The sequence below is a fragment of the Paroedura picta genome, chromosome 4, assembly GCF_049243985.1.
Source record: "Paroedura picta isolate Pp20150507F chromosome 4, Ppicta_v3.0, whole genome shotgun sequence".
Classification (NCBI taxonomy): Eukaryota; Metazoa; Chordata; class Lepidosauria; order Squamata; family Gekkonidae; genus Paroedura; species Paroedura picta.
Window position 1 is genome coordinate 139168097 of NC_135372.1, and position 19811 is coordinate 139187907.

General features: G+C 48.2%; 1 long non-coding RNA gene across 1 annotated transcript in view; it reads right to left on the reverse strand.

Moving 5' to 3' along the window:
* Positions 1–396: 396 nt before the first annotated feature.
* The window catches only part of LOC143836495 (uncharacterized), a 56562-nt gene continuing 37147 nt past the window's right edge, over positions 397–19811 (reverse strand). The window contains exons 3-4 of the long non-coding RNA XR_013230633.1: positions 9754–9976; positions 397–491 (exon numbers count right to left, since the gene is read on the reverse strand). This is a non-coding gene — a long non-coding RNA (uncharacterized LOC143836495). The remainder of the gene's footprint in view (positions 492–9753; positions 9977–19811) is intronic.

The following is a 19811-nucleotide window of genomic DNA, read 5'->3' on the forward strand; positions in this document are numbered from 1 at the left end:
TCTTTCTTTCTTTCTTTCTTTCTTTCTTTCTTTCTTTCTTTCTTTCTTTCTTTCTTTCTTTCTTATTTACAATGTTCCTTCCCTCCAGTCCACACACACCCTCTTTGAAGTTTAGACAGTTGTCTATTTATTTATGTCTATCAAAGTGAATGTTGTAATGTCATGAAGGTTTGTTTCTCCTTTTGAGGTGGACGATCTCAAATGGCTTTTGTGGGCCTCCCCACCATCCATTCCTTCTCAATAACGAATGATCCAACTATCATGACAATTGCAGGACTGCATTTTGACAACACCGACCTCTTTGAACATTGAGGGGGGTTCACCAAATCCATGTGGGGCTGGACAGATGGGAATGCTGACTTTTGTCATATTTCTCACGTGAATTGGAATGTCATACCTGTGCGACGTGTTCTCCTCCAGCTGACATGGGATAATTTTTGACACCCAATAGTCACTTAACTCAGGGACTTTCTATTTTTGCTCAGGGAGCTCTGGAAGAAATCAGTGGTGGATCTCAAGATGCATCCAGCTAGAATGAACCAAGATTTTTAAGCTTACCACATCCATACCCACACATCTTCTGATCCGTCACATACCTCGGAGAGGATGATAAATAAAACTATAATAATTAATCTGGCATTTTCCGCTCCTTTGAAAGCTACACCACAACATAATGATTGTGCTCCTTGGGAATCCTTTGCTGACATCTCCTTTGACATGGAGTCTTGCTTCTCTGATTCTGTGGCCACTGAAATATGTAGGGTTTCTTAAAAAAAATTAACTCAGGATTGGCTAAGGAATGGGTGACGACGCTTCACAGTGTCAAAATCAAAAAAGAGGCAAATCTATTTGCTATCCAAAAAAAAAGAGGGGGAGGCAAATCTATTTCCTATGCAAAAAAAGGGGGAAAATCTATTTTCTATCGAAAAAGGGAGCAAATCTATTTCCTATTCAAAAAAAGGGAGCAAATCTATTTCCTATCCAAAAAAAGGAGGCAAATCTATTTCCTATCCAAAAAAAGGGAGCAAATCCATTTCTATCACGTTATATTATTCCTCAACTTTGTGTTTTAGCAGTCAAGATCAGCTCTGGAGGGGGGAGACGGACATATTCCAGCCACAACCCATTTTGCGATGGGCCCATTTCAGTTTGTAAAAATGCCGAAGACAAAATGCAAAGTGGGACGAGGATTTTGCACCGACGCCCTCCAAACAAAAAAGATTTGGCTGCCCTGCTGTAAACTGCCCGAACTGTACCTAAACCTTAGGATTCTCCTTGGAGCAAACGTTACGGGGAGCCATGTCGTTTCGGAGGGGGACAGAAAGCCGGCCGCAAAAGCTCATCCCCGGGTCCTATTTGGCTAAAAGGGGCTCCTCGCTACAGAATGGCAGCCTGAGCAGTATTTAGGTCATGAGCGGAATTCGCTCGGTGGTCTTTGCGGCAATGCTGCCCCTTGAAATGAAAACCCTCCCGGGACAAAGAAAGCCGCCTTCGGAATCCTTTGGTCATGGGAGGCCATGGAATTAGTGAGGAGGGGGTGCCACAGGGTCAGGATTAAGACGCATTAACAAATTCATGGGAAGGAAATGTTCCCCACAGCATCTGCCCCCCCCCCTCTGCTGTCTTCCTCCGCCTCTCCATTTTGTCAGCAGCCAGAAGGCGAGGCCTGCTCTCCGAGATATATTTTAAAATGATGCTTCGTCTTGTTTTCCGGGGAAGGCTCAAACCTTAAACTTAACATCTCTGGTCAATAGTCCAGAGCTTTAAAAGATGTTTAAAAAAGATTCTCACTGTCAGCCTCTAGAGATGGACAATGGTTGTTTTTCCCCCGGGGAGCAGGAAGAACCTTCATTGTTTATCCCCTACCCCCTTGGCCGCTGGCAAACAGGTACGCTAGGTTTTCGCGTTGTTTCAATAACCTGAAAGCCCTGTTTTCCTCGAGAGCCCAAAGAGACAAAAGAAACAGAGGCTTAAGTCACCATTTTCTTAGAAAAGGCGGTTGCCGGCCTCGAGCGTCTCCCAAAAAACGTCAGCGTCGGATGAGGAATAGATTTCCCTCTCGTTTCATCCCCAATAATAATTCTTGTACCCATTCTTTCCTCCCCCCCTCCCCCCCCCCGCACCCGAAATTTCATTAAGGAATAATGAAATATTCAAGCCCCAGAAACCCATCACTCGGTAACTGTGAGAATTCATCCTAAAAGCCTCCTGAAAGATAAGGAAATTGAAGCGCAGAAGCCTAAAGCTAGCTTCTTTTCGCTGTCAAGAGACTGTGCGGAATTAAGGTCAGGCCTGTCAGCAAAAACACACGGAGCCTTAATTCCGAATTCCTTTCCTTCCGGTCATTTAATTCAGTCGCTTTATAATTGTTCTCGAAAGTGGATTTCAGCGGGCAGGATTTTCAAGTACATTTTTTTATTATTATTATTACTCCTGTTGCTTTTTAGAAAGGACATGGAGGAGGTTTTGATGATTTGATTTTATTTATTTTTTTCCTAAGGAAGGAATGCTGTCTTTACAGCGATAGCTGCTAAGTGGCAAACCTCGTAAATACACGTGTGGCAAAGGGGGAGGGAGATATAATGGCAGAATTATCTGGTACTTGATAGATGGGGTTGCCAGCTCTAGGTCAGGAAATGACTGGGAGCTGGTGCCTGGGGAGGGCAGGTTACAGGGATGCCAGACCCCAGGTGAGACCAGGAGATCCCCTGGAATTACAAGTCATCTCCAGACTAGAGAGAAAGGAGAAGATGGCTGCTTCGGAGGTCCGGCCCCATTGCATTATACAACATTGAGGTCCCTCCATGCCCCCAAAACCCACCTACTCCTAGCTCCACACGCAAAGTCTCCAGGTATTTCGTAATCTAGATATGGGAACCCATCAGGGTACATTGAGGGGAAGGATCTCAGTGGAGACATGATCCTCTAAAATGGCCATTTCCCCCCCCCCCAGGGGAACTGATCCTCTCCATTCGGAGATCAATTGTAATACTGGGAGATCTCTAGGTGTCACCTGGTGGTTGGTATCCCACTGGATAGTTGCCCTGGGTAGCCAACATATGTCTGGTATCCCAGCTGTGCAAATTGGGAGGCCTTACTTATGACCCCAACTGGATAACTTGGAGAACATCTACCTCGCTACAGGAAGCTATGTTCCGGGAGGAGAGAAATATCTCGGACACAAGCAAACGTTGAGATTTCTAATGTTTTCCGCCTCGGGTGAAAATGTATTTTCAGGCTCTGGATATTGAGCCCAATGCCTTCTACCCCAGAAATCCAAGGGGAGCGGGGTTTTTTAAAATCCCATGCAAGTAAGTTACAAACGTATAAAAGCAATGCAGAAAGAGCTTTACTGGTACCGCTTTACTCTGCTCTGGTTCGGTCTCACTTGGAGTCCTGTGTTCAGTTTTGGGCACCCCAGTTGAAGAGGGATGTTGTCAAACTGGAGCATGTCCAGAGGAGGGCAACAAAGAGGGTGAGGGGTTTGGAGACCAAGACGTAGGAAGAAAGATTGTAGGTGCTTGGTCTGTTTAGCTTGGAGAGGAGACAACTGAGAGGGGATCTGATAACCATCTTCAAGTATTTAAAAGGCTTCCATATAGAGGATGGAACAGAGTTGCTCTTACTTGCCCCAGACGAACGGACCAGAACCAATGGGATGAAATTAATGCAAAAGAAATTCCATCTAAACATCCGGAAGAAGTTTCTGACAGTCTGAGCGGTTTCTCAGTGGAACAGGCTTCCTCGGAAGGTGGTGTTTTCTCCATCTTTGGAGATTTTTAAACAGAGGCTGGAGAGCCATCTGACGGAGAGGCTGATTCTGTGAAGGCTCAAGGGGGTGGGCAGGTGACAGTGGATGAGCAATAGGGTGGTGAGTGTCCTGCATAGTGCAGGGGGTTGGACTAGATGACCTATGAGGTCCCGTCCAACTCTATGATTCTATGATTCTATGGTGTCAAGCACCAGAAGTGCTTAAAAAGAATATAGTTTATTAAGAAGAGAAATAATTTTGTAAGGAGAGAGGAGAGAGATTGAGTCTTCGCTAACTCTTCACTGCTGTTCTGCATTCATTCTGTCCGTTCTGAAGGTGAGCAGGGAGGAAGCACGCTCAAAGGAGCCGAGAGGTTCCCACTGAGCAAAACAGGACACAGGAGGAAGCTATCTTAAAAATATCAGGAATTTCCTAATCTGAATATGCTAACTTCATATCTCCCTTTATGTCACTTGTAGGACATTCCACAATCTCTTTGAATCATGCACACTACTGATCCTGCATATTCCAACAAGCTTTGCCAAGGACTATTAGCTATGATAGCTAAATGGAACCTCCATGTTCAGAGGCAGTATACCTTGAAATATGAGGTACTTAGGCAAACAATGGAGAAGGGAGTTAGAGTCTGGGTCTGCTCGTGGTTTTCCTGTAAGTAACAGTGCTAGTTGCATAGGCCTCTGTATGTTCTGACAACTATCATTTGGACTTTAAAAACCCATTTTTGTTTTAATAGGTATGGGATGGCTGTGAGACAAGGAGATGGTTTGTTCAATTGCTTTGTTTTGGACCTGACGTATTTCCCCAAATCTTTCCAGCAGCAGGTAGCAGAAGCCGGTAAAACCACATTTAAGAAAATGAACCTGCAAGGTGGCGCCCGCTGAAACGAAAGGAGAGAACAATGTCTTTTTTCTGCTCATTTAAGTCATTGGTGACAAGAAAAACAAACTAATGCGGCAGCCTAATAACCATTCACGTCGGGCAAATTGCAAATCCGCTCAGAGGTAAATATAATTTTTGCAATGAGAGTTGAGAGTTTGTTTCCTTCCCCCTGTAGGGAACCTTTAAACCTATTATTTATTTTCGGGAGGGGGAGAGGAAATCCAACTCCATAAGGAAATTTAGAAAAAAGTATTCATTTTGGGGGTATTATTGTGCATGATTTGCATTATGTAAGAAAATTAGTTTTCACCATGAGCTAGATCAGGGGTAGTCAACCTGTGGTCTTCCAGATGTTCATGAACTACAGTTCCCATGAGCCCCTGCCAGTGTTTGCTGGCAGGGGCTCATGGGAATTGTAGTCCATGAACATCTGGAGGACCACAGGTTGACTACCCCTGAGCTAGATGACCCAGGATAACCTGGGCTGATTCTGCACTTACTTTGTTTATTTCCATTGTGGATCCTGCTGAATTCAGATCTATTTGAACTCGGGTCTTCCTCTATCCACCCCCCCCCCCATTGAAACAGAAAGTGTTCTGCACTTGATTGAGGAAGCTCAGAGTGGGGAGAGGAGCCAAGCGCAGCAGGAATCTCTATCTTTCTTTTCTTGAAGGGGGGGGAGGACTGGAGACAGTAGAGGAGGGGAAATAAATCCAAGAAGCAAATCTCTGCTGACAGAAGTTAGGGCTTCTGGAGCACAGTGACTTTAAGACAGAGAGGGAAGCCTTGTATCCAGGAAGACTTTGAACTGACGCCCTGGCCAATCAGGGAAGTCTGCTTTGCTATGAGGCATGGAGCAGGAAGCTAATTCACAAAAAGGAGAAATCTACAGACTTACTGATGGTGAATTTTCAAATAGCGATGCTTATATCCACTTCTGGATATCGCAGGGGAAAGGTAGGGTCACCACGAATCAATCATGCAGAGGGGAAATTTAAAGCACCCAAAATCAAAATGGAAATTGAATTCAGTGTATAATCATAGAATCATAGAATCATAGAATCATGGAAGGGGCCATACAGGCCATCTAGTCCAACCCCCTGCTCTACGCAGGATCAGCCCTAAGCATCCTAAAGCATCCAAGAAAAGTGTGTATCCAACCTTTGCTTGAAGACTGCCAGTGAGGGGGAGCTCACCACCTCCTTAGGCAGCCTATTCCACTGCTGAACTACTCTGACTGTGAAATTTTTTTTCCTGATATCTAGCCTATATCGTTGTACTTGAAGTTTAAACCCATTACTGCGTGTCCTTTCCTCTGCAGCCAACGGGAACAGCATCCTGCCCTCCTCCAAGTGACAACCTTTCAAATACTTAAAGAGGGCTATCATGTCCCCTCTCAACCTCCTTTTCTCCAGGCTGAATATTCCCAAGTCCCTCGGCCTATCTTCATAGGGCTTGGTCCCTTGGCCCCAGATCATCCTCGTCGCTCTCCTCTGTACCCTTTCAATTTTATCTACGTCCTTCTTGAAGTGAGGCCTCCAGAACTGCACACAGGACTCCAGGTGTGGTCTGACCAGTGCCGTATACAATGGGACTAGACGGGAGGGATTTATTCAAGCTGGGAGTGGGTAAAAAGCCCGTGGAGAATACACCCTGGTCTCATAGAAGCTAAGCAGAATCAGGCCAGGTTACTACTTGATGGGAGACCACCAAGGAAGTCTAGGGTCACCAGCAGGAGATGGAGGGGGACTTTTGAAGATAAAGAGGTCTCATTGCTGGCCTTGCACAGGAGGTGAGATAGGGAACAGCTACGGTGTAAAACATGAAAACTAACGGAATGTCAGGCTTTGAGAGAAAACTGGCATAAAATGTTTTTTCCGTTGTTATCTAACACCTAAAGCCATAAAGAAAAAGACCAGCCAACCTGATGGTCAATTTTGGAAATGTCACGAGTCTGTTGGTTCCTTTTTTTCATGTGTGGTAGAACTGCAAATTAGTTATAAAAAAACATTTGGATAAAAGTTCATGACAAATTACAAACTGCATTTAAATGTAAATCGGTGTCAAAAGTCTGTGTTATTGAGTGTTTTCCCAGCAGGCCTCCCTAGAGAAGAAGCAGAATTCTTTTTCTACTCAACAAGGGCAGGGAGACTTTTCATAGCCTCCGGATGAGAACAACAGCACGAGCCCCAGCTGGACTCATGGTGTGAGAAGCTGAGAGAACAAGACCGATTGAGGAATTTCAAAGATGCTGGGGTGAATTCTTTAAATCAGGGGTTGTCAACCTGTGGTCCTCCAGATGTCCACGGACTACAATTCCCATGAGCCCCTGCCAGCAAACGCTGGCAGGGGCTCATGGGAATTGTAGTCTGTGGACATCTGGAGGACCACAGGTTGACTACCCCTGCTTTAAATGCTTGTGAAACCAGGAATTGCTTTTTTTGTTATTTTTGTTGGCTTTCTTCTTTGTAATTGTCCCAAGGCCTTTTCGGTCCTGGCCCCAAGAGCTGAGGGCCCTGCTGGAGTTGTCAGCTTTCCGCAGGGCCTGCAAGATGGAGCTCTTCTGCCAAGCGTACGGTTGAGGCCAGGGAAGAACCCCCCTATTCCATCCAAGGACCCCCAGTTGAAAGGCTGGTGTTTGGGCAGACGCTCTGGTAAAACCAGCTTCTACCCAAGTGGTTTCCCTCAGATACCAGAACATCACCCAGATATTTCTGGCGTGATGATGTCACTTCCTGTGCGGCAACAGCCCCCAGGTCAAGGCCTTCTCCTTTGGCCTGGTAAGTCCCCCTGCTGGCCAGCACACCACACGGATCTCTGCAGTCTGGAGATCTCCAGGTCCCACCTGGAAGTTGGCAACTCTACCACCAGGGGGGCTCAGGTCACTATGAAGGCCATGGCAAACCACCTCCGCTCATCTCCGGCCTTGGAAACCCCTCGAGGGTTTCGCCATAAGCCTGTTGCGCACAACACTTAATCATGATTAATTGCTGTTATAATTGCCAGCCTCGTTATTTTAAGCTGGGGCCTGCTGAATCCAAAGCTTATTTATTTGTTTATTTACTCGCACCTAAGTTTTATGCCCTGCCTTTCTGCTATTAAAATATCACTCCAGGTGGCTTACGACGGGAAATTAAGAGCAGAAAAGAACCCAAGTGATTGCAGTATAAAAATGTAACAAAAACATCAACTGAGGGCGGTGGGAAGACATTCGAGTGAGCCAAAGAATACACGGTTTAAATGCAGCAGAGGAATAAAATCGTCATGCGGCTCATAGTCTTTTTAACGCGGGTTATAATTAATCACGATTGCTGGGACTATAGTGCAAAGCTCCCAAAGAATTGTGCGGCTTTAGCTTACAAGAAGAAGAAGAAGAAGAAGAAGAAGAAGAAGAAGAAGAAGAAGAAGAAGAAGAAGAAGAGTTGGTTCTTATATGCCGCTTTTCTCTACCCAAAGAAGGCTCAAAGCGGTTTACAGTCGCCTTCCCTTCCTTTCCCCACAACAGACACCCTGTGAGGGAGGTGAGGCTGAGAGTCAGAACAGTTTTATCAGTGCCATGGCGAGCCCAAGGTCACCCAGCTGGCTGCGTGTAGGGGAGTGCAGAATCGAACCCGGCATGCCAGATTAGAAGTCTGCACTCCTAACCACTACTGCCTGATGGAGGAGCTCCCGTTCGCAGGCCCTGCAAAAAAGCTGATCTTTTCCCAGACAGCAAAGATCACTTCCCCTTGCGGAAACGGCTGCTCTGAGGCTGGGCTTTACGGCATTGTTCCCTGCTGAGGTCCCTGTCTTCCCCAAACTGCCAGAATTGTCACAAAAGGATCCACGCTCAGATAGGGAGGGAAAACGGGCGTTCCTAGAGGCTCAGTTTGCATACTGTTAAGGGAAATGAACGTGGCCTGCTCCTACAGAAATTCCACCTTTTCCTGCCATGGGACTGTGTAGGCCAGGGGTAATCAACCTGTGGTCCTCCAGATGTTCATGGACTACAATTCCCATGAGCCCCTGCCAGCGTCAGCTGGCAGGGGCTCATGGGAATTGTAGTCCATGAACATCTGGAGGACCACAGGTTGACTGCCCCTGATGTAGGCAGCAGTTCTGCCAGCCGTTCTGCCCTTGCCAGGGACGCAACATCTGTGGGTGGGTGCGAGTGTGCGTGTCTTCCCTCTTCCTCTGTGTTTGCTCAGTGAGAGAGAAACAATGCCAGGCTGCCGCACAATGCGCCGCATAAAGGAAGCATCAATTAACTAGAACGCATGGATATAGTATTTAATTAACTGATGGGCTCTCCGGCTACTGCATGATGTCATGGAAACCTTAGAAGGGTTCGGTGCCACCAGCCAAGTGCCAGCTGGAAACTTGGTCGCAGTGCCGCCACGAGCCTTCCTCAGTGGGGACAAAGGCAGGATTCGAACTCTTGACACAATTCCAAAGGGCCTTGACTTTTCCAAAACAATGCCCCCCCTTTTAAAGTACTCGGTGTAGCGGTTAAGAGCGGTGGCCTCTAATCCGGATAACTGCATTGGATTCCCCGCTGTTCCGCATGCAGCCAGCTGGGTGACCTTGGGCCAGTCCCAGTTCTCTCAGAGCTCTCTCAGCCCCACCTACCTCACAGGGTTGTTGTGGGTAGAGGAAGGAAAGGTACTTGTAGGCTACTTTGAGCCTCCTTCAAGTAGTAAAAAGCAGGGTACAACCGCACCAGCTATTTTCTTCGAAAAGAAAAGGAACGGACTCTGGTGGACTTGAAAGTAAGGTTGCCAGGTTACAGGGGAGGCCTGGAGATCTCCCAGGATTCCAACTCCTGTCCAGATATAAGAGATCAGTCACCCTAGGGGAAATGCCTGCTTTTGGAGGGTGGACTCTGGTTGAATACCATGTGGAGGTCCCTGCCCTCTCCAAACCCTGCCCTCCAGTCTCCACCCCTCAAACCTCCAAGAATTTCCTTGGAGGTTTGGCAAGCCTGGCTGAAGGAGAACTCCTAGTCAATTGTATTACTAGCACGTTTGCTCCACCGATGACCCCTAGAGTCTAATTTTCACCCTGTTGACTTTGCATTTTGGACATTTCAGTTCTTCTCATTGCCCAAACAAATTATTTGTTACCTTTTTACTTGCAGATAGAAATTTCCAACATCTCATGCTTAGTAGCAAAGCTTTGTTATATTGCTAGCAGACTGCAGAGTTCTCTGGTGCCTGGGAGAGCTGCTGGTTGATACTGTGCTTTTTCTCCCCTCGTGCTTGATTTCTGGGTTGGTTTGTTTCTTTGCTGGACAGTTGACTGAATAAAGGATGATATTCAGAGAATATTGTTTTAGTCTGGCAAGTTCTGCAAAATGGAAACAAAGGTGGAGGATAGGACATTCTTTTCATTTGATAGTAGAATTGCCGACATCCTGGTGGGACCCAGCCAGTCCCCAGAATAACAATTCGCTTCCAGACTGCAGAGATCAGTTCTCTTGAAGAAAATGGCTGCTTTAGAGGGCAACTGGCATTGTATCTTGCTAAGATCCCTCTCCAAACTCTCCCCTCCTTTGGCTCCACCCCCAAATCTTGAATTTTCCAAGCTGGAGTTGGCAACTAAATATTGTGAAGAGAAAACAACTCCCTGTTCTACCATGATATTTGCTGAGAAGCTTTAGAATCATAGAGTCTTAGAGATGGAAGGGGCCACACAGGCCAACTAGTACAACCCCTTCTTTATGCAGGATCAGCCTCAAGCATCCAGGAGAAGGATCTGTCCAGCCACTGCTTGAAGACCACCAGTGAGGGTGAGCTCCCCACCTCCTTAGGCAGCCCATTCCACTGCTGAACTAGACTCCTAGAATCCTAGAGCTGGAAGGGGCCATAGAGGCCATCTAGTCCTACCCCCTGCTCAATGCAGGATCAGCCTCACACATCCAGAAGAAGGATCTGTCCAGCTGCTGCTTGAAGACGGCCATTGAGAGGGAGCTCCCCACCTTCTTAGGCAACCCATTCCACTGCTGAACTATCCTGACTGTAAATTCCCCTCCCCCTCATATCTACATGGAGTTTAAAGCCATTACCATGGGTTCCAATCTGTGTTGCCAACAGAAACGCCTCCCTGCCCTCCAAGTGACAAGAGATCCATCCTGTCCCCTCTCAACTTCCTCTTCTCCAGGCTGAACATTCCCAAGCCCCTCAGCCTTTCCTCACGGGGCTTGGACTCCAGGCCACTTTGGTGCAGCAATTCCAGCCTACCTCAAAAACATTTGCAGTTTGGGAGCACAATCTATGCCAGTTTGGGCTCTTTGGCAGAACGGCAGGAGAAACATCTACCAGAAAGAAAGAAGACATGGCCATACAGAATGGGTCCTGTTGTGGTGTCATGGAAAAGAGCAGAGACCTCTAATTTGGAGAACTGGGTTTGATTCCACAATCCTCTTCCACATGCAGCCAGCAGTTCTCTCAGAGCTCTCTTAGCCCCACCTCCCTCACAGGGTGTTGCGGGGAGTAGAAGAGTGGCCGATGGTAAACCGCTTTGAAACTCCTTCAGGGAGTGAAAAGCGGGGTATAAAAGCCAACTCTCTGAAAACGTTATTCAAGTGTGTCCAGAGATTATTCTTCTTTGCTATTAATGCTAAATCTCAGGATCTTCCTTCCATTTGCTACCGGTTAGCCACTGGCAGCTTGCCGGTTTGCTGTAACATATTCAATATCCATGATTGGAAAATTCGTGGTTGAAAGCCAGAAGACTGAGAGAGATAAAAACGCTTCATTCTCCGAAGAACAAGGAGGCAACCCCCACCCACACCCCCACACCCCACCCCACACCACATATTGATGTCTGAAAACACAGAACCGTTTGCCGCAAATTGAGTTCTGGCCCCCAGTGCTAAGAGCTCCTTGTCTCTGTTTATATATAAATTAATTTATGGATTTTCCTGACAAGCCCACAGTTCCTTCCCTTGGGGACCTCCGCTGATATATTACCTGCAGAAAGAGGATCACAATTTATTAGAGGGCAGACAGAACCAGAGATGGGTGTGGACTGGAATGATTTGAAATATGACATTCTATCTGAAACGACAGAGAGGGGGAGAGAGCGAAATTACATGGTTATAATTACTTTGAGTTCAGGTGGCGTCGTAAATAATCCATTCTGGATTCATCTGTAGTGTTTATTATGTCAACGGAGTAACGTAATTAACATGATAGGATGAGCCGGGGGGGGGGGAGATGATTGCCCTCCCCGCATCCCCTCCGAGCACAATGCAGAGGAGGGGATGTCAGAAAATTACCCTAGGGTTAGGAAACTCCATGCCTGCAATGATGCGTGTTGGTCAGTTAAAGCGATTGGAGGAGCAGAGGCCAGTGGTCTTGGAAGCAGAAAATCAGGTCAATATCTTTATTCAGTGCATCAACCCCTGTGTCATACTGTCACACGTGCACATGGATCTATCTATCTATCTATCTATCTATCTATCTATCTATCTATCTATCTATCTATCTATCTATCTATCTATCTATCTATCTATCTATCTATCTATCTATCTATCTATCTATCTATCTATCCATCCATCCATCCATCCATCCATCCATCCATCCATCCATCCATCCATCCATCCATCCATCCATCCATCCATCCATCCATCTATCCCTCCCTCCCTCCCTCCCTCCCTCCCTCCATCCATCCATCCATCCATCCATCCATCCCCCTCCGTCCATCCCTCCGTCCGTCCGTCCGTCCCTCCGTCCGTCCCTCTATCCCTCCCTCCCTCCCTCCCTCCATCCATCTCTCTCTCTCTCTCTCTCCATCCCCCTCCCTCCGTCCCTCCGTCCCTCCCTCCCTCCCTCCCTCCATCCATCCATCCATCTCTCTCTCTCTCTCTCTCCCTCTCTCTCTCTCTCTCCCTCCCTCCTTCCCTCCCTCCCTCCCTCCCTCCATCCCTCCCTCCATCCCTCCCTCCCTCCCTCCCCCTCCGTCCGTCCCTCCGTCCGTCCCTCCGTCCTTCCCTCCCTCCCTCTATCCCTCCCTCCCTCCCTCCATCTCTCTCTCTCTCTCTCTCTCTCTCTCCATCCCCCTCCGTCCATCCGTCCGTCCGTCCGTCCCTCCCTCCCTCCCTCCCTCCCTCCCTCCATCCATCTCTCTCTCTCTCTCTCTCTCTCTCTCTCTCTCTCTCTCTCTCTCTCTCTCTCCATCCCCCTCCCTCTGTCCATCCCTCCCTCCCTCCCTCTATCCCTCCCTCCCTCCATCCATCCATCACTCTCTCTCTCTCTCTCTCCATCCCTCCTTCCCTCCCTCCCTCCCTCCATCCATCCATCCATCCATCCCTCCCTCCCTCCCTCCCTCTCTTCGTCCCTCTATCCCTCCCTCCCTCCCCCTCAGTCCATCCCTCCCTCCATCCATCCATCCATCCATCCATCCATCCTTCCATCTATCTACCATCCATCTATCCATCCATCCATCTATCTACCTACCTACTTACCTACCTACCCACCCACCCATCCATCCCCTGCCCCTCCCGACATGCCAGGCTGGTGTGGCTTCCAACATTGCCAGGCTACGAGAAACCCAAGAAGCGGTACAATTCTTCAGAACATGGTTGGGAAGCATAGCTGTGTACAAGCCCACCTGGGGGCCCTCCCCTTCCCACCCACCCCCAGGCCCATCACTGTCCATTTTGGGAGGGGTAGCCAGGTTGATATGACTATCCGATAAATGTTTGACACATTTAAAAAAATATATTTAAAATGAATGAACTCCCACCCGTTCAAGAAACCCTTCCAGGGCTGTCAAGAAACCCCATAAAACCCTGGTTGAGAAAGCCTGGCTTAGACAGATTCAAATGGGTAGCCGTGTTGGTATGAAGTAGAACAATAAAATCAGAGTCCAGTAGCACCTTTAAGACAAACACTGAAAAATCTGAGGTGGCAACAGGGGCGTATCCATGCAGAGGAGGCCCAGATATAGGCTAGATATCAGGAAAAAATTTTCACAGTCAGAGTAGTTCAGCAGTGGAATAGGCTGCCTAAGGAGGGGGTGAGCTCCCCCTCACTGGCAGTCTTCAAGCAAAGGTTGGATACACACTTTTCTTGGATGCTTTAGGATGCTTAGGGCTGATCCTGCGTTGAGCAGGGGGTAGGACTAGATGGCCTGTATGGCCCCTTCCAACTCTATGATTCTATAATTCTGTGGTATCAACCAAGCCATTTTGCTGTCCATTGGCCGCAACCAAATGCCTGGTGAAAGAGCTCCATCTTACAGGCCCCAGTTCCACCAGGGTCCTTAGCTCTTCCGGGAGCTCACTCTGCCAGGTTGGAGCCAGTGCTGAAAAGGCCTTGGCCCTGGTTGAAGCCAGACACACTTCTTTTGGGCCAGGGATCACTAATTTATTTGAGCTGGACAATCTTAATGTCCTTCTACCAGATCAGACTCTTGGTCCATCAAGGCCAGTATTGTCTACTCAGACTGGCAGCAGCACAATGCGACTTCCTGGTCCTCTTCAACAGGAGATGCCGGGGATTGAACCTTGGGCCTTTAGCAAGCCAAGGAGATGCTCTACCACCGAGCCAAGGTCCCAAATCAAAATTCTGGATTCCCTAGCATTATACTCCACTGAGTTTCCTCCCCACCCCAAATCCTCAAATCCAACCCACTCCCGACTCCACCCCCAAAGTCTTCAGGTATTTCCACACCCAGAGTTAGCAACTCTGTCTCAAGGTAGGACCTGGGGATCCCCTGGAATTACAGCTTATCTCCTGATGAAAGAGATCAATTCCCCTGGAGAAAATGGCTGCTTTGGAGGGAGGACCCCATGCCACTGAGGCCCCGCCCTTCCCCAAATCCCACCCACTTCTGGCTCTACACCCAAAGTCTCCAGATAGTTCCAACCCAGAGCTGGCCACCTTAGTCCCAGTGATCTCCCAGAACAGAGATCTTCTACTGCAGGGGTAGTCAACCTGTGGTCTTCCAGATGTTCATGGACTACAATTCCCATGAGCCCCTGCCAGCGTTTGCTGGCAGGGGCTCATGGAAATTGTAGTCCATGGACATCTGGAGGACCACAGGTTGACTACCCCTGTTCTAGTGTCCTTTTGGTAAGGAACTTCTCTGGGAAAATACTTTGGGGCCCCCCCAAAGGTAACCCCCCCAAAGGAAATAATATCACTCATTTTGCCTTTCAGGATTCTGCAGTTGAATGTAATGAGAAGAAAGGATGAGAGAAAAGATGCCATCTCAGTGAAAGCATTGTAGATGATCCCCTGCTATCCCTGGGCTTTTTAAGAAGAGGAACCAACCCCAGGCAAATAGCTTTCTCATCTTATTTAGGGGGGCCCTTCCAGATTTCTCCCCGAATACCATAAATTGTTCTTCATTCCTCATTTACGGCTCCTTCCCTTCACCGGGAAACCGCGCTTTGTTCTTCTTTGCACAGAGGACATGCCATGATTAATTTAAGGGACTATTTTTTCTCTTTATGTGATGTTACATATTCTCTGGTGTGTGTTTTTTTTAAAGAGATAATCCACCTGCAGTCAACTCCTTGACAATCGGCAGCTAGTAGTTTATTGAGGAGGGGAGGGAAAGAATGCCGTTTAAGAAGTGAGGTAGCGTTCACTTGGAGTTCTCTTGATTTTTTTTTTCTTTCTTCTTCTGAATCATACAGAGCAGCCTTTCTCGACTTTTTTTTTACCACTGCGAAACCCCTGAAACATTCTGCAGGCTTTGAGAAACCCCAGAAGTGATGCAATCGTGCTGAATATGGTTGGGAAGCAGAGCTGTGGACACACCTACCTGGAGGCCCCTCCCCTTCCCACCCCCTCCAAGCACATCATTGGCCATTGTGGGAGGTGAGGCGGGTCAATATGACCATGCATTTAACATTTATATTTAAAAAATGTTTAAAGAATTCAATCCTTCTCTGTTGAAACGCCTATGCATCTAATCATAGATGCATAGTGCTTTTTGAATGCTACCCATTATGGACTCATGAGTCTTGATACTGAAAAAAAAAATCTCATTCCTGATTGGGAGGGGGGGTACTTTTTTTGCTGTTGCCTGCATACTTGTATGCCTATTCGTTGCTCCAGGCAGTTTGCTTTTTAAAAAAAAGGTCCCTGGGAGAAGGGAGAGGGAGGCAGGTACGACGGCAGGACATTGGAGGCAGAGATAGCGCTTCTTTGCCTCCATACATTTCTTTAGCATGTGGCCTGCTGGTTGCTCTCCTGTAGCTCGTGCTTTTTAGGTTGGGGAATCCACTTTATGCAATTCTCCAGATAGCGCTTTCAAATGGAGGATGTAGCTAGCGGTTTGCTGCTGGGATGCTGGATGTTGGTGACATCAAGCGAAATGCCAAAAATGTAGTCTCTTCCCCAGGTAAGCATATCACTATATTTATGGCATGCAAAAAGGCCCTTCATATATGTCTGGTCAGTGTGTCTAGTCAGTGGAAGCATTAGTGTGTACGTACGTATTGATTTTATCAAGGCTACGCTAAAAACCCTGGATTTTTAATTTGATTAAGAAATACTGCATTATAAAAAATTGATTAAGAAATATATTTTAAAAATTGTATTTCGCCCTGTATAGACTTAAGTTTATTTCCCTTGTGCTGTTCCACAATGCTTCCTACAACACTGCTTCCCCCCCCCCTTTTCCGCTGTGTAATCTTCCGTGGACCTTTTTTAACCTTCTAAGTTGAGTGCTATAGCACCAAACCAATATAGCAATACAGTGTTATAGCACTCAACTTAGAAGGTTTAAAAAAAAGAAAAACATGGACAATCATGCGGTGAAAAAAAGGGCAGGGGGAATGGCCATAGCGCTTAAGCGACAGCTCGTCAACAGAAGGAAACCCACTGCATGAAACATGTCTCTCCGCCGTTTTACTCGAAATCAGGCTGACAACAAAAAACAACCAGTTTAGAATGGTAATGTGAAAATCTTCTGTGAGTTAAGCAACCCAAAGAGTCACTTGAGGCCACTCCGGGAAAGCGCAGCTCGATTTTCTATTCATATTATTTCCTACCGTCGTTTTCAAGATTTTCTAGGCATTAGGCTGTTTGGGAGGGTGCCGTTTCTCCTTCAGCACTCAGCATAATGAAGGCCACTCAGAGAGATGCTGCTACTACTGCTGTGGCCGCAGCCTGTATGTCCTGGTGCTAGATTTTAATATCCCTGGAAAGCAGACTCAGGTTGGAGGGAAGCCATTAGTCTCCCAGAGAGCTAAAGGTGGCTTGGAAGAAGAGCTGGAAGTTTATTATTTGTTTGTTTGTTTGTTGTATTTATATACCATCCACCCCTGAGGCTCAGGGCGGTTGGGAAAAAAATCCAGAAGAAGGCAACCAAGATGATGAGGGGTTGCAGTACTTTCCCGAGGAGGAAAGGATGAAGGTCTGGGACTTTTCAGTTTAGAAAAGAGATTACTCGAGGGGGGAGATGATAGATAAAATAATGCATTAACAATGAAAACTTTGTTTCCCTCTCCCAAAACCCTAGAATTTGAGGGCATCCAATGACACTGATGGGAAGGGGGTTCAGGACAGACAGAAAACGGTAGCACTTTAGGGGCTGAGAGTGATTAAAATATTGAATTTATTGCCAGAGGATGTGGTGATGGCCACAAGGAGGAGGGGGAACAGCTTTTAAAGGGGATTAGATGAATTCCTGGAGGATGTCTATCAGTGGCTCCTAACCATGGTGACTAAGGGAAACCTCCACATCCAGAGGCACTAAACCTCTATAGACCTCTATGCTCTGTTGTTGGTCCTCCAGAAGAACTGGTTGGGCATTATATGAGAAAGGATGCTGGACTAGATAGACCCCCTGGTCTGATCCAGCAGGGCTGTTCTGATGTTCTTAGGAAGGCCTTGGCCTCTCTGCCCTGTTGTTGGCCCTCCTAAGGAACTGCTTGGCCACTGTGTGAGACAGGAGGCTGGACTAGATGGACTATTGGTATGATCCAGCAGGGTTCTTCTGGTGTTCTTATGAAGGCCTCTGCCTCTCTGCCCTGTTGTTGGCCCTCCAAAGGAACTGGTTGGCCACTGTGGGAGACAGGAGGCTGGACTGGATGGACCCTGGTCTGATCCAGCAGGGCTCTTCTGATGTTCTTAGGAAGGCCTCAGCCTCTCTGCCCTGTTGTTGGCCTTCCAAAGGAACTGGTTGGCCACTGTGGGAGACAGGAGGCTGGGCTAGATGGACCCCTGGTCTGACCCATCAGGGCTCTTCTGATGTTCTTAGGAAGGCCTTGGCCTCTCTGCCCTGTTGCTGGCCTTCCAAAGGAACTGGCTGGCCCCTGTGTGAGGGAGGAAGCTGGACTGGATGGACCCCTGGTCTGACCCAGCAGGGCTCTCCTGATGTCCTTAGGAAGGCCTCGGCCTCTCTGCCCTGTTGTTGGCCCTCCAGAAGAATTGGTTGGTCCCTGGGTGAGACAGGAGGCTGGACTAGATGGACCCCTGGTCTGACCCATCAGGGCTCTTCTGATGTTCTTAGGAAGGCCTCAACGTCTATGCCCTGTTTTTGGCTCTGTGCCTGCATGCGGGCGCCGACTGGCATACCACGAGTGCCCCACCTCGGACTCGAATAGCTGCCAAAGCGGCCGAAGCGCGCCGAAGCGCAAAAGCCTAGAGTAGTGACTGATAGACTTTCCAATCCTCTTTTAAAGGTGTCCACGCTTGTGGCCATCCGTACAGCCTTCGGCATCAAATTCCACACTGTAACCACTCGCCATCTGCTGAACGATTTCCTTTTCCCTCTCAATCCACCTGAATTCCTCTTTCAAACTGCTGGCCTCTGTCCGCATCCCCTCCTGGCGATATCGGCCACCTTTCTCAAAGGCCTCGTCTTTCGCCCCAAGAATTTGAAAGAATGTCTCCTCCTGCTGCCAGCCTCGATGTTTAAAAGATCACCCCAAAGCTCCATTGGCCCATCGAGATGACTCCCCGAGACCCCTCCGGATACAATAAGCGATATCCAGGACCCGTCAGCATTGTCAGAGACGCTGTTCGACAGAGTAACATCCCACCCTGGAGAACGGCGGGAAATGTTATCCTGGGCGATAGGAATCCTCCGGGGGAAGCCCTATTCACACTCGTTCTAAAGCTCCCGTAATTGTTCCGGTGGCTGGAAATTTTAAACAGGTTTCCCCAGCTGCTTCGCCAAGTCGCTCTAAGCCCTCTTTGTCAAGGAACGGCGCCAACCGAAGGCGCAGGGAGATAAGCATGGCCAAGGGAATCGCTTGAACCCACTCGTCGGGAGACCGTTCTACCAAATGAGCTGGCACTCCTCTTCGAATCCTGTTCACGATGCCAGGAATCAATCCGCATTGCTACCGCGAGGACTTCTCCGTCCGTCTCTCTTCAGCTTACTGCTTTTGCGAGGAGAGGCAGTTGTTATTGTTAGGTGCGAAGTCGTGTCTGACCCATCGCGACCCCATGGACAACGATCCTCCAGGCCTTCCTGTCCTCTACCATTCCCCGGAGTCCATTTAAGTTTGCACCGACTGCTTCAGAGACTCCATTCAGCCGCCTCATTCTCTGTCGTCCCCTTCTTCTTTTGCCCTCGATCGCTCCCCGCATTAGGCTCTTCTCCAGGGAGTCCTTCCTTCTCATGAGGTGGCCAAAGGATTTGAGCTTCATCTTCAGGATCTGGCCTTCTAAGGAGCAGGCAGGGCCGATTTCTTCTAGGACTGACCGGGGAGCATCTAAGAACCAACTCTTCTTCTTCTTCAACACCCCATGCGTCTTTCAAGAACAGCATTTCTAGGCTGGGGCTTGTAGCTTTCTGGAAGAAACGAGGCTGCAGTATTTCTCTTTAATGAAGAACTTGAGGGACCGCCTATCTCCTTATGCCCCCCGCAGGGCACTTCGCTCTGCGGGTAAGAATCTGCTGATGATCCCAGGACCCCGGGAGGCACGCCTGGCCTCGACAAGGGCCAGGGCCTTTTCGGTCCTGGCCCCTACCTGGTGGAATGAGCTCCCTGAAGAGCTGCGGGCCCTGTCGGAGCTCTCTGAGTTCCGCAGAGCCTGCAAAACGGAGCTCTTCCGCCAGGCGTTTGTCTAAGGCCGGGTGATGGCCCGGGGCTAAGATCAGACCCCTCTCCCCGGAGGGGGGAGGCCAGTACTAAACTGACCTGGTTCCCCAGAGTGTTCCATCCTATGCCCAATTATCCTCCGTTCCCTTCTGCTCATCCAGTGGGCCT